Raw genomic sequence first — 12,362 nt, forward strand, 5'->3', positions numbered from 1 at the left:
AACTTATTTTTGTAATGCCTCAATCGAGAAATAATTGCTTATTTTGGAACTGCACCGCATGAGAAAATTATCTAAGCAGTTGATGCAAGTAAAAAGTTAATATAATTTTTTATAAATTTTAAATTATAAATTAATTTTAACTAATTTTTACTTATATGAATTAGTTAAAATAGGTGAGTAAAACGAAATAGAGGAAGTAATTTTTATGAATTATTAGTTTCATTACTTTATTAATTTTATATATTTGGACCTTATTAAATATCATATTTATATATATATATATTAATAAGTATGAACAAATCATGTGTCCAAAAATGATGCTGGCGAGGAGATAAAAGCTCTACAACACCAGTACAAGTGCACTTAGACAAAATCTTTTCCCACTTAAATATCAAACAATTTCATTTTATGTCATAATTTCAAACTCGGTATTACCACCATGCTATTCCGCATGTGAGATTTTGAGATCACGACCGTTCGATTCCAAGAGCACGTGCGGGTCGTTGCAGCTAACTGCTACCTTAGTTTTAAGATTCGGAAATCTTGTATGTATCCCAAGATGAGATCTACGGTTCAGATTGTCCCAATTTTCCTATAAATAAGCATCCGATTTCCCTCCATTTCCGCTTCTTTACCAAGTGTTCCTCTCTTTCTCTCGATCGCAATCAAACCCTAATTTTTTTTTCCTTGGTTCTCTTCAAGGATCAAGATGCAAGGAGGCCACATGCTGATCGATGAGCCGGTGCGGCTAGCTTCCGTTCTCAAGTCCTTGAAGCCTGTGAGATCAATTTCTTTTTCCTTTTTTCTGGTTTTTCTTTATCAAATTTATCATTTTTTAGGTATTTTGGTGTTTGGATTTATTATAGATATGATTTTAGGTTTTATGAGAGGTGAATTTGAGAATAACTTGATCGGGAGCATTGAGATTTGTAAAATTCGTATGTGATTTTTGGAAATCGCAGGGGTTTTTCTCGTCGCTCACCAAAATTGTTGGGACTCTGGGGCCGAAATCACGTTCTGTGGAAGTGATTGAGGCGTGCTTAACAGCTGGGATGTCAGGTTTGGAAGAATAGAATCTCTATGCGTGCACTTGAAAGTTGATTACTTTTTAAGTTTTTCTTTGAATATGATGCCTCCTTAAATATTCCATGTATTTGCACTCATGGCCCTTGAATTAACTCAATTAAGTATATGTTGGAGATTGTTAGAAAAGGTAACATATATATGTGTGAAGTGGCTGACATGCTGTTGGATCTATAATGGTGAAAGCCCACATTTTTTGCTTTAATAAATGCATCTCTTTGCAATGCTACTACTGATGCAAAATTTCCAAAATATTAATGTTTTATAATCGTATATATGTTTGTATAAAAATTTTCCTATGTTTTGGATGTCACAGTTGCTCGCTTTGATTTTTCTTGGTTAAATGCGGATTACCATCAAGAGACTCTTGATAACTTAAGAACAGCTTCGGAGAATGTGAAGAAGTTATGTGCTGTAAGTTATTCTGCTCCCTCAATGATTCTCGATTTTTCAATTAAAATTTGATGCTTGTCAGTTGCTACTCTTGGGAATCAGATTCATTGTTCAAGTATCACCATAGCAATGCCTGTCTATTTTAAGAAGAGAGGAGAACATTATGCTGTTTAAAGTTCTTTATACTGTCATAAGACCAAAGCTACTTTAATGGTTCCTTTTATATGGTGCACTTGGAGTCAATGGTGATAAAATTTTTATTAAATGCAACAACATATTTTTATACAAATAATAACAGCCATGTATGGAGGTGAAGAGAATTCATTTATGCAGATTTCAGGAATCTTGTTTTGCATTTTTAGAAAAATACTTGTGATTTGAAACATCCAAGTGAGGAGTATTGTATTATTTTTTATTTTTTATGATTCCTTGTTTTGAGTTCTAGTATCATCTTACTACTTTAACGATTGCTAAATTTCTGTATTGTTAGGAATTAATTTTGTATGGAAAATATTGTCAAGAATAGATCTGCATGTAATTAATTATTTATTTTGTGAGAACTTGCATTGCCTTATTTGTGATCAGTGATCGCTTATTTTGGAATGGATTAAAATTGTGGTTCATGTTAATGCTGATGAAGTCATCTTTGAGTATTTATTATTCCTTACTTTTCAGGTTATGCTAGATACTATGGGCCCAGAACTTCAGGTTTTCAATGAAAATGGAAATCCGATTGAGTTGATAGCCGATGCTACTGTTGTTATTACTCCAGATCTTTCCAAAGTTCCATCAGCTGAAGTCTTACCTGTGAATTATTCTGGCCTTGCCAAGGTATGCTTGCTGGTTGTGACACTTGTCCAGAAATTGTGGGTTGCTTATTTCATGACAAAAATCATGGTTTTTCTGTTGAAAATATTTAGTAATGTGTTTATGCCTCGTAATATAACATCTGATTTTCAAATCCAGTAGTTGTGATTTCCCTATAAAGTGCTAGAAATCTCTTTAAATTTGGTTGAAATAGATTTTGTAAGAGTTTCTGATGTGTAAATAGACAGAGCATTGTCTAGACAAGCTGCCCCAGAATACTTGAGCTATGGCATCAAATGGGTTGTTCTTTTCTTGTATTCACTTCAACCGATTGTTTGCAATTTTCTATATCTATTGCAGGCAGTTAAAAAAAGGGTGACACAATTTTTATTGGGCAATACCTTTACACAGGAAGTGAAACAACATCCGTATGAGCTTGAGGTTAGGAAGTCTATTGATGTTTTTGCTTAATATTTGTTATTAGAGTCAAGGATATTTTTGAATTTATTTTCATAGGTTCATCTATTGGATTTTGTTTTTTAGGTGGTTGAAACTAATGGTGAAGACATAATCTGCCTAGTGAAGAACAGTGCCACACTTGCAGGCTTCATTTTCACAATGCATGTATCACAAGTGCATATTGATTTGCCTACCCTGTCTAGCTCTGATAAGCAGGTAACCCTGATTACTTTGGTTACTATTTAGATGCACAACTTGAAAGATGAATATCAGTAAAAAATTATATATTCTTTGACATGAATACAGCATGATATGAAGTTTCTCTAAATGTTAAATGAATTTTGATTAAACTTGTATTGCTGTTTTGTTGCGGTTTGTGGTGAGAATATGCCTGGTTGTATGAGTTATTTAAGATCACACTATATCCCATCTTCACACACGCACACACACACTCACACAAAGCTTTAGCTGTAGAGCAAGTTTCATTTAGCTTTACATGCATGCATACATACATAAGCTTTAGCTGTATAGCAAGTGTCATTTTTGTATTGGAAAATATTTTTGTCAATGTTTTAGAACTTAATTTTCTACTTCTTTTTTGATGATGAATATTCTGCTCTAATATTTAAGTAGTTCCTTTTCTGCTTGAATTCCTTGTGTCAAGGCCACTTAAAGCCAGACTCATTGTATGTGAGTAAAATTCCATTTTACTACTATGAACATATCCTACCATATTTGCCATTTAGACAAGTAGTTTTTCTTCAAATGAAAGTGGATAAACCATGATGCAGTAAAATAAAAGATGGCCATTGTGTATAATTTGTTCATGTTCTTTTAGGGAAAGCCTGTTTTATTTGATTTTGAGTTCATCCAATGATTTTTGTCTTTATAAGATATCCAACTGGGTTTTGTAATTATTTTCTTGGTTCGTTTTCGAAGTTGTGATAGCTTTTGTTCTTGAAATAAAAATAAAAATAATAAAACTGATTAAAAATATTTATTCTGGTATTTGATTCTACTAGGCTATATCTACTTGGGGTCTTCATAATGAAGTTGATATCATTTCCCTTTCATACACTCGCCACGTTGAAGATGTGCGGGAGGTAAGCTTATTTTCAATTTGATATCAAAAACATGTGTGGAAGCTTGACACAAATGAATTCACTTAATCATCACTTTGCTGTAGCCCTCACTCTTGAGTTAATTATATGCCTCAACTCTTATGCAAGTAATAACACAGTGCTGCAAAATATAATCATGACGAATTCTACTTAAATCAATATAGGCCTTTTAGTTAGACCCTTGGCAAAGACAATGATGCTGATGTCCATATTGCCTTACATGTATGCTGCAAACCTGATGCAGCTCTGCTCTTTAGGTAGGAAGAGAAGAGCAACCACTAGTTGATACTCTGTCAGGGTGGTTATGACTCCAGCTTGTTAAGCTGGAGACTATATTGGTGGAATTTATGTGCTTCAAGCTTTAATTTTTGTGACTTGATTAGTGCTGGTTTTCCCTTTTAAGCAACTGTTTGTTTGTTTTATACCATCTTCACGGGTGTGGACATGATGTCTTGTGAGAGAGGAAGAGATATTCATCATCCAGTAGTAACATTATTGAGATTGTTTTTAATTCTTAAATGGATATTATTATTTTCTGTTTTCTTGTCAACAGCTTAGATGAAAAGCTGGCCAAAAATGTCCAGCTGAATCTGAGTTTGGCAGATTCAGTTTCCATTCTTTACGTCAAATTTAGATTTTCCTTCTTTCCATGTTCTTTACAAGTTCCAATTGAAAGATTCTTGAGGCTTTCTACTTTATGGTGGATGTGATGAACCCTTACTAGATATTCGATGCTTGTTTCAAAGCACTTTAAAAATATTGCATCATATTACTTGCCATATTAATTGGTATCCCCATTTTCTAAAATAATATAAATATTTTAGCTATCCGATTAACATCTGTAGCATTTTAAGAAATGTGCACATCAATTTCAGGTTCTGATTTATCTGTATTTGTCTTTGAATATATGGATATAAAATGCATATTCTTATGCATAGCTGGTATCTGATATGTATTTTATTTACTTTTCATTGAGAAAATCCTCATCTTTATTTATTTTATTTTTTATTTTTTGATATACAGCTTAGGGCTTTTCTTGAAGCTCATAATCTTCACAAAACTCTGATTTTTGCCAAAGTTGAAAATGCGGAGGTGAGAGCAGTTATTTTTCCTGGCATTACCTTATTTCTTTTTTCCTTGTTCATTAAAATATATTCTATGAATTCAAGCCTTGAAAGGCACATTCTACATGTTTGGCTTCTATTGCTAGCATATACTTTTCTATTTTTTTAAATAGATGTTGAGCATATAAAATAAATCTTTAAATATAAGTGTTTTCTAATTGTTTACATACACCATTTCTTCAGGGACTGAAACATTTTGATGAGATCCTCCAAGAAGCAGATGGGATAATTCTATCTAGAGGCAATTTAGGGATAGATCTCCCACCGGAAAAAGTAAGACTTCTGGGGTTATTGTTCACTCTAAGTATAGTTCACATTTCTCTGGTTTGGTTTCCTATGTTATTTGCAATACTATTGCAAGTTTGTTTAACATAGTTTACATGAAAAATATTCTGGTTGGTTTTTGGCCTTTCTCATGATTTGTAATTCAACTCCAAGGTTTTGTCAATAGATCTGTAGCATACACACATTTATCTAAATCTTCTCTTTCACAAGCAGTGAGACTGTAAATCTTAAATAATTTGGTCATAACAATGGACTTCTCAATTTGAAAATTTCTTTGCGTGACATTTCATGTGGTTTTTACTGCTGTATCTATAAAGTCTTGCAAAATTTTGATCTACAGGTCTTTTTATTTCAAAAATCCGCTGTTGACAAATGCAACATGGCTGGCAAACCAGCCATAATCACGAGAGTAGTGGATAGTATGACTGACAATCTGCGGCCTACTCGGGCAGAAGCTACTGATGTAGCAAATGCTGTTCTGGATGGTTTGTGTGCTGCACTTCATCTTTCGATCTGCATGCATGCAGAGTTAGTAAAATGTGACTTATTGAAAATGATTGCTTTCAATGCAGGGACTGATGGTATTTTATTAGGCGCAGAGACACTGCGTGGTCTCTATCCTGTTGAGACTGTTCAAACTGTTGGTAGAATTTGTGCTGAAGTGAGTTTCTACATCTAATTAATACCATGAGAATTGGTTTTTGGATGAACAACACAATCATCCTAAATATGGTCATGTGTGATCTAATAGTCAGACATCTAAGCCAGAACGTTGCCAAATAGGCTTACCATAGTTTTTCTGATTGCAGGCTGAATGTGTTTATAATCAAAACCAGCAATTTAAAAGAATATCTAAGCATGTTGGAGAACCAATGTCACAAGCAGAATCTATGGCATCTTCTGCGGTAAAACTCTTGTTTTGGTTCAACATAGTGGTTGTCCTTCTGCACATTTATTTGTATGAATTATAAATACTATGCGGTGCTTTATTTCAGGTTCGTGCTGCAATCAAAGTCAGGGCTCCAGTCATTGTCGTGTTCACTTCTTCTGGGAGAGCTGCCAGGTGATTTCTTTGGCTTCTTTATACATACAAGTATTGCTAAAAGTGGATAATCTACAGTGCATTATAAACACCAACTTCTTTATTGAAACTAGTTTTGTTTCTATTTTAGAAAGTCTGCATATCAGGAATAAGTTTGAGTTCCTGCAATTTTGTTTGGTTTAGGCTTGTTGCAAAATATCGGCCTCCAATGCCTGTGCTGGCTATTGTCATGTCATCCTCTAACACAGATTCTTCAGTATTGAGCTTTGGCACTACACAGGTAACACAACTATGACCTCTTTTACTTGGAAAGTTGATCTAGGGATCTCATTTATTGCTTTGTTTAGTTTAATATGATAAATAAATAATTTGCATTTACCATTGTTATCTTTCCTTCAGGCTAGGCAATGTCTCACCATGCGAGGAATCTTTCCCATACTTGGTGGCCCTAGTAAGGTATGCCCTCTAACCAATAACTGAAATCTATTATGTTTTGAATAACTGATAATGATATCTGAGAACTTCTGTCTAAATACCTCATTAAGCTCCTTAAATAATCCTGAGCTGTGCATTGACATTGTAAGTAGATCTTAGTCAAAGCTGTGAACTACTTGTTTACCTTTCAAACTTTTTTTTGTTGGAATTTTACTGAACTGAATTGATATTAATAGGACAAGAAAACCGGGAGTTCCTTCTTTTCTCATACTATTTCGTATTCTTGGCATGACAGGGTGACGCAGCGAGCTCAAGTGATGACAACATAAAACAGGCCATAAAATATGGCAAATCAATCAGTGTGATAAAGGATCACCATCGCGTGGTAGTTTTCCAGAAGATCGGGGATGAGTGTGTCGTCAAAATCGTCGAGTCCAATGATTTCTGAGATGCTACCAACTGCATACCAAATGCTGCATTAGACCTGTTGTTCATACATTTTTTGTGCTCTTGAGAGAGAGCTAGAGATCACTGGCTCATCTATTACTTAATTTTTGCATGTTTTTTTTTTCAAGAACTCCGGGTGTTCTACTTGAACTAAAACCACTGGAGTGACATTGATAATGCCAAATTTGTACTCTGCAACAAGTATCAAAATTTCCTTTTTAATTTTTTATTGTTACTTTTAAAGAACTCTGATGTTCCACTCCAACTAAGTCACAGCTTTGTTAAAGGATTAAAAAAAAAAAAAGGGGTACAAGGGTAGAGAGGGAGACAAAGTGTTGCAAGCAAAAGAAACTGATGGAAGTAGCATTGTTCAAATTGGTAGATAAAGCATGACATTGCGAGAAAGGTACAAACTAATCATTTTATAATTTTTTGCGATTTGATATTCAATTTACATTTCTGGTACAGTAAGGGGGCATTCATTTATGGGAAACTGGGCGAAAGTGGGGGGAAATGGTCTGATTTTTCCACTTTTTATGTTCATTTGTGCTAAAGTTGGGGAAGTGACACTTCTTCCATTTCTGACTAAAATGGATTTTGAACTAAATCCACTTTATGTATTTTTATTAATAAAGTAAGAGGAAATGAGTCAATCTATAAAAACTCACTTTATTTAACTGCTAAAGTCATTTATGAGCTATAGAATTTCATCTAACACTTAAATTCTCCAGTTTTATTATTACTTTTTGACAAACAAACACTTTTTCTCCATTTTAGTGAAGTGGCATTTCCCCCACTTCATCACGTAGACTTACAATTTCCTGATTTTCATTTCATGCATATCTGGTATAAATAAAAATAATAATAATAAAATAAGGATAGAAACATAATTAAATATTTTAAAACAAAACATAAAATGACAAAAAAATAATTCGTCGCCTGAGAGATTCGAACTCTCGCGGGGAAACCCCATGTACTTAGCAGGCACACGCCTTAACCACTCGGCCAAAGCGACGTTGTGACGAGTTAGTATCTTTATAATATAATCATGTTTTATCTAATGAAAAAATCATTTATATTTTGATTATTAGCATTTCAAGGAATGTATACATATAAGATAACCCCTCTCTCTCTCTCTCAAGGTTTATATATATATATATATTGTATATTGTATGGTTTTGCCATGCTTCCACGAAGAGGCACAACCGTTGAATTATAAATTCCAAATACTAGTATCAAATTCAATTCACCAAATTTTGCTATAAATATCCATGTCCTCATGTCTGCCAGCATGTTGTTCTTTTGTCCAAGGTGAGGAATTGAAGATGACTTATAAACATATGGCTTGCTTTCTTTTAAAGGTTCAATGCATCATCACATCTCAATGTGCATGCACTCAACCTCTATGAACTTTCTCCTCTTCATTGATTGCAAGATTAATTCCTACTCATCCCAACACGCATACAACTTTTTTCGTTTTTTTAATAAATGTAAATAAAGTGTCTGGGACATCCACACACTTGAGGAATTGAGCTTAACAATATCTGTGTCTTTTATTTGCGGAATCTAAGATTTATACTCTGAGCTAGACGAACACCTTTATATAGAAGATCCGATACTAATAGATGTAACAGTCGTTGGCCACATATATATATACATATAATATCCAAACAAATTTTGTATTTATATTTATATGAAAAATGCCAATAGAAAATTAATTTTTTAAACCATGTTTTTTTTTATCGAACTAATTTTCTAATAATAATAATAATAATAATAATAATAATAATAATAATTATTATTATTATTATTATTATTATTATTATTATTATTAGCTCATAAATGGCACAAAACAAACAAAGAATATATGATAAAACAAAATTTTCAAAAATTTAATTAATCATCACCCATTAATTGGGTTGTTGGTTATCTCATTTTTCACCCAATTCAATCGTTAAAGATTTAAATTATATATTTTTTTTACAAGAGGAACAGACAAGCCCGAAAGCCCTACTAAATCATCAGGGACGTGCACAAGACTCGATGGAGCAAATGGGGGCGGAGCCTACACACACATGGGCGTTGGGACCACCCGCACACAACTACCGCACACAACTACCACTCACATCTCCCAGAAATGTACCTTCAATCGAGAACTGAACTCTCACCACTCTGTGAAAAGCTCTATCGGTGACCCAAATACCAATAGACCATTTGGTCGTTCGCAAATTATACCTATCAAATGTCATAACTCACACCTCACAGAGTTTCTCCTGTTAACCACTAAAGTCTTATCTTATCATTATGCTTAACTCATTTAAATTGGAATTTTTATCACTTACCTTAAAAATAATTTTCAACATCAATTATTTTATTTGTGAATTGATTTTATATAGTTTTAGATTGCAAGTGGGTAAAAAATGAGTGAAACATCTTTGGAGGGTCTTCAAAATAAAAGAAAAAAAGAGAGCAACCAATAGAGAAATAAATTGTTTTGGATTATATCACAAAAGATTAATTAAACAAGAATAGTACATCATTTACAAATATTCATGAGTGATTCTCCAAAAGAATAAACGTCTCCAAGATGATACAATGCTTCCCATGAAGAAATTAAACACTATTAAGAGCATCACTTAAACTTAATGCAAAATCTTCAACACAAGATTTAGCACCACTCAAAGATCCATAAGATGAACAAAAATCATCATAGTTATTGTTATCATTATTCCTAATCTCTTCCAAATCCTACCTCTCCCATTCACTTTCATCCATCATTAAATGAAAATAATATTCTTGCACGCCATCACCAAGCAATTTTCCATCTTTTTTTTCTTCACATTTTGTTGTTGTTGTTGTTGTTGATGTTGTTTCAATGGGCTTGTGAGTCAAAGGATCAATGCCAATCAACTTCAATCTCTTCTTAATTCTTGTATTCCAATCATTCTTGATCTCATTATCATTTCTCCCCGGAAAATGCGATGCAATCATCGACCACCTTAAAAAAAGAAACATTACCATAATATTATGACACAAAAAATTCTATTTATTTAACATGGTATCAAAGCTTGTTTATATGATCGAACCTGTTACGAGAAATCGGGAATGAAGCTCGATGATTTGATCTTCTTCGGCTTCTGATAGCTCTTCTCTCTTGAGGTCAGGCCGGAGATAATTTATCCATCTTAGCCTACAACTCTTCCCACATCTCATGAAACCTTCATTTTCATTCATCTTAATTTGTTAATTAACAACCATAGAGAAAATATATATATATATATATATATATACATAGAAAAAGACTGATAGATTGATTGATTAAAACCAGCAAGCTTTGGAACAAGACGCCAACAATGAATGCCATTGTTGACAATGAAGTTAAGGAGCTTTTGATCTTCATCAATGGTCCATGGCTCTCTCTTCAATCCTATAATAATAGACGACAAAGTCGCCTTTTTTTATGAATATAATAGATCTTAAACAGATCTGAACCCGGGATGTCTGCGTATGAGAATAATATGAAAATCTCGTGTGAGCATGTATATGAACGATGACGAATGCGATCTTGCTGGGAGAGATTTGAGCCCATGACCTCCCACTTCACACTTTCATCATGCCATCTGAAACTTTATCCAATCTTTTCACAACATGGGTTTCTTCCCATCTTTGTAAGCTTTAATGAACATTAATCTAATCTTGTGTCTGTATGCATTCACATACATATATATATGGTGAAATATACATTTAAAATTACTAATATAGCCCTATAAAATTTATATTTATTTATATACTCAACAAAACAGTTTTATTTACTTATCCATGCATGCATCTTCGAGTTAAAAATAAAACTTTATAATATAAAGACAAAATAAATTTATCATAATTCTTTCTCCTTATTGTTTGTTTTTAATAAAAATTTTTAGTTAAATAATTAAATTCCACTCAGAAAATATATAAATAAATATGATTTTAAAAAGGTATATTAGTAATTTTGATTATTGTATTTATATATATCTATATTAAGAGAAAGGGATCTCTTAAACAAAGATGATGCCAGCTCAAACCATTGTTAAGAAAAGACATTATTTGTGAAGGCTTTGTTTGTCATTTAATTGTAGACATATATATATATATATATATATATAAAGAGAGAGAATGTATTTATTCATGGTGTCTTCATCTTATATTGATTCCTTGGTCCCCCGAATTACACCACAGAGTGATTGAGAGCTTTGTAATTAGATGATAAACAACTCGTTAATTAAAATTAAGATGCCATCTTTTGAGATTTTGAGATTCCAAATGTTTGATTTTTTTTGTTTCTGTTGTGCACTTATGACAATTGATATTTTTTTTTAATAAAAAAATTTGTTAATAATAAGAAAAATAATTAAGAACATGAACAGCTCTACATGAGTTTATAAGAACATTTATTTAGGTATTGTTTATGATTAAGGAGACTAATTAAGATTAGTTAGTCATCATTAATTGCGCCATCTGTGGACATATTTTGTTATTAGTTCACTTTAATTAATAAAGTGATAATATACAACTGATCATACATCTTCGGTTTGGTTTCTTTTTTTTTTAATCTTCTTAATATTGTTTTCCAAGTTTTTCTTTGAATTTATTTATCATACATTGTATCTCAATTTGCTGTTAAGATATTTGAGATAAAGAAACAATTATTTTTAAGACTTCAAACAAATAAAATAAAAATTACGGATTGCCAAATAAATATGAACCATACGAATGCGACAAGTGTTGCCCCACAAAAGGGTGTCAAAGGGACAGGCAATCACGGTGGTGCATTTATTACTGTAGCTTAACGACATCCTAGAGATTTACTATGTGAGCCGGGCTAACATATGGGGTAATTAGGACTTGCCACATGTGCTCAATATGATATATCAATGATCATAATCCCATAATTGTAAATCCCTGCCTTGTAATCTAAAAGTTGGAGAATACACTCCTCCCACAATGGACCATGTGAATATTGATTAAACAATATTAATAGTATATTTGTACAGTACTATGGAGCAAAAAATTTGACTTTACACCATTCATTGTGGCTTTCATTGGACTATCTAGTGGTATATATATATAATAAAAAAATTTTTTTGGAAAAAGTAAATAACAATATTGCTATGAAGATTAGCATGT

At 32.6% G+C, this 12,362-nt stretch overlaps 1 non-coding gene and 1 pseudogene across 1 annotated transcript; one reads left to right on the forward strand and one right to left on the reverse strand.

Moving 5' to 3' along the window:
• The first annotated feature begins 638 nt into the window (after positions 1–638).
• LOC120269937 lies at positions 639–7,439 on the forward strand (annotated as a pseudogene).
• Positions 7,440–8,129: 690 nt separating this feature from the next.
• Positions 8,130–8,211, reverse strand: TRNAS-GCU. The gene has a single exon. It is a non-coding gene; the product is annotated as a tRNA-Ser (tRNA).
• Positions 8,212–12,362: the final 4,151 nt, after the last annotated feature.

Source organism: Dioscorea cayenensis, chromosome 10 (genome assembly GCF_009730915.1).
Source record: "Dioscorea cayenensis subsp. rotundata cultivar TDr96_F1 chromosome 10, TDr96_F1_v2_PseudoChromosome.rev07_lg8_w22 25.fasta, whole genome shotgun sequence".
Lineage (NCBI taxonomy): Eukaryota > Viridiplantae > Streptophyta > Magnoliopsida > Dioscoreales > Dioscoreaceae > Dioscorea > Dioscorea cayenensis.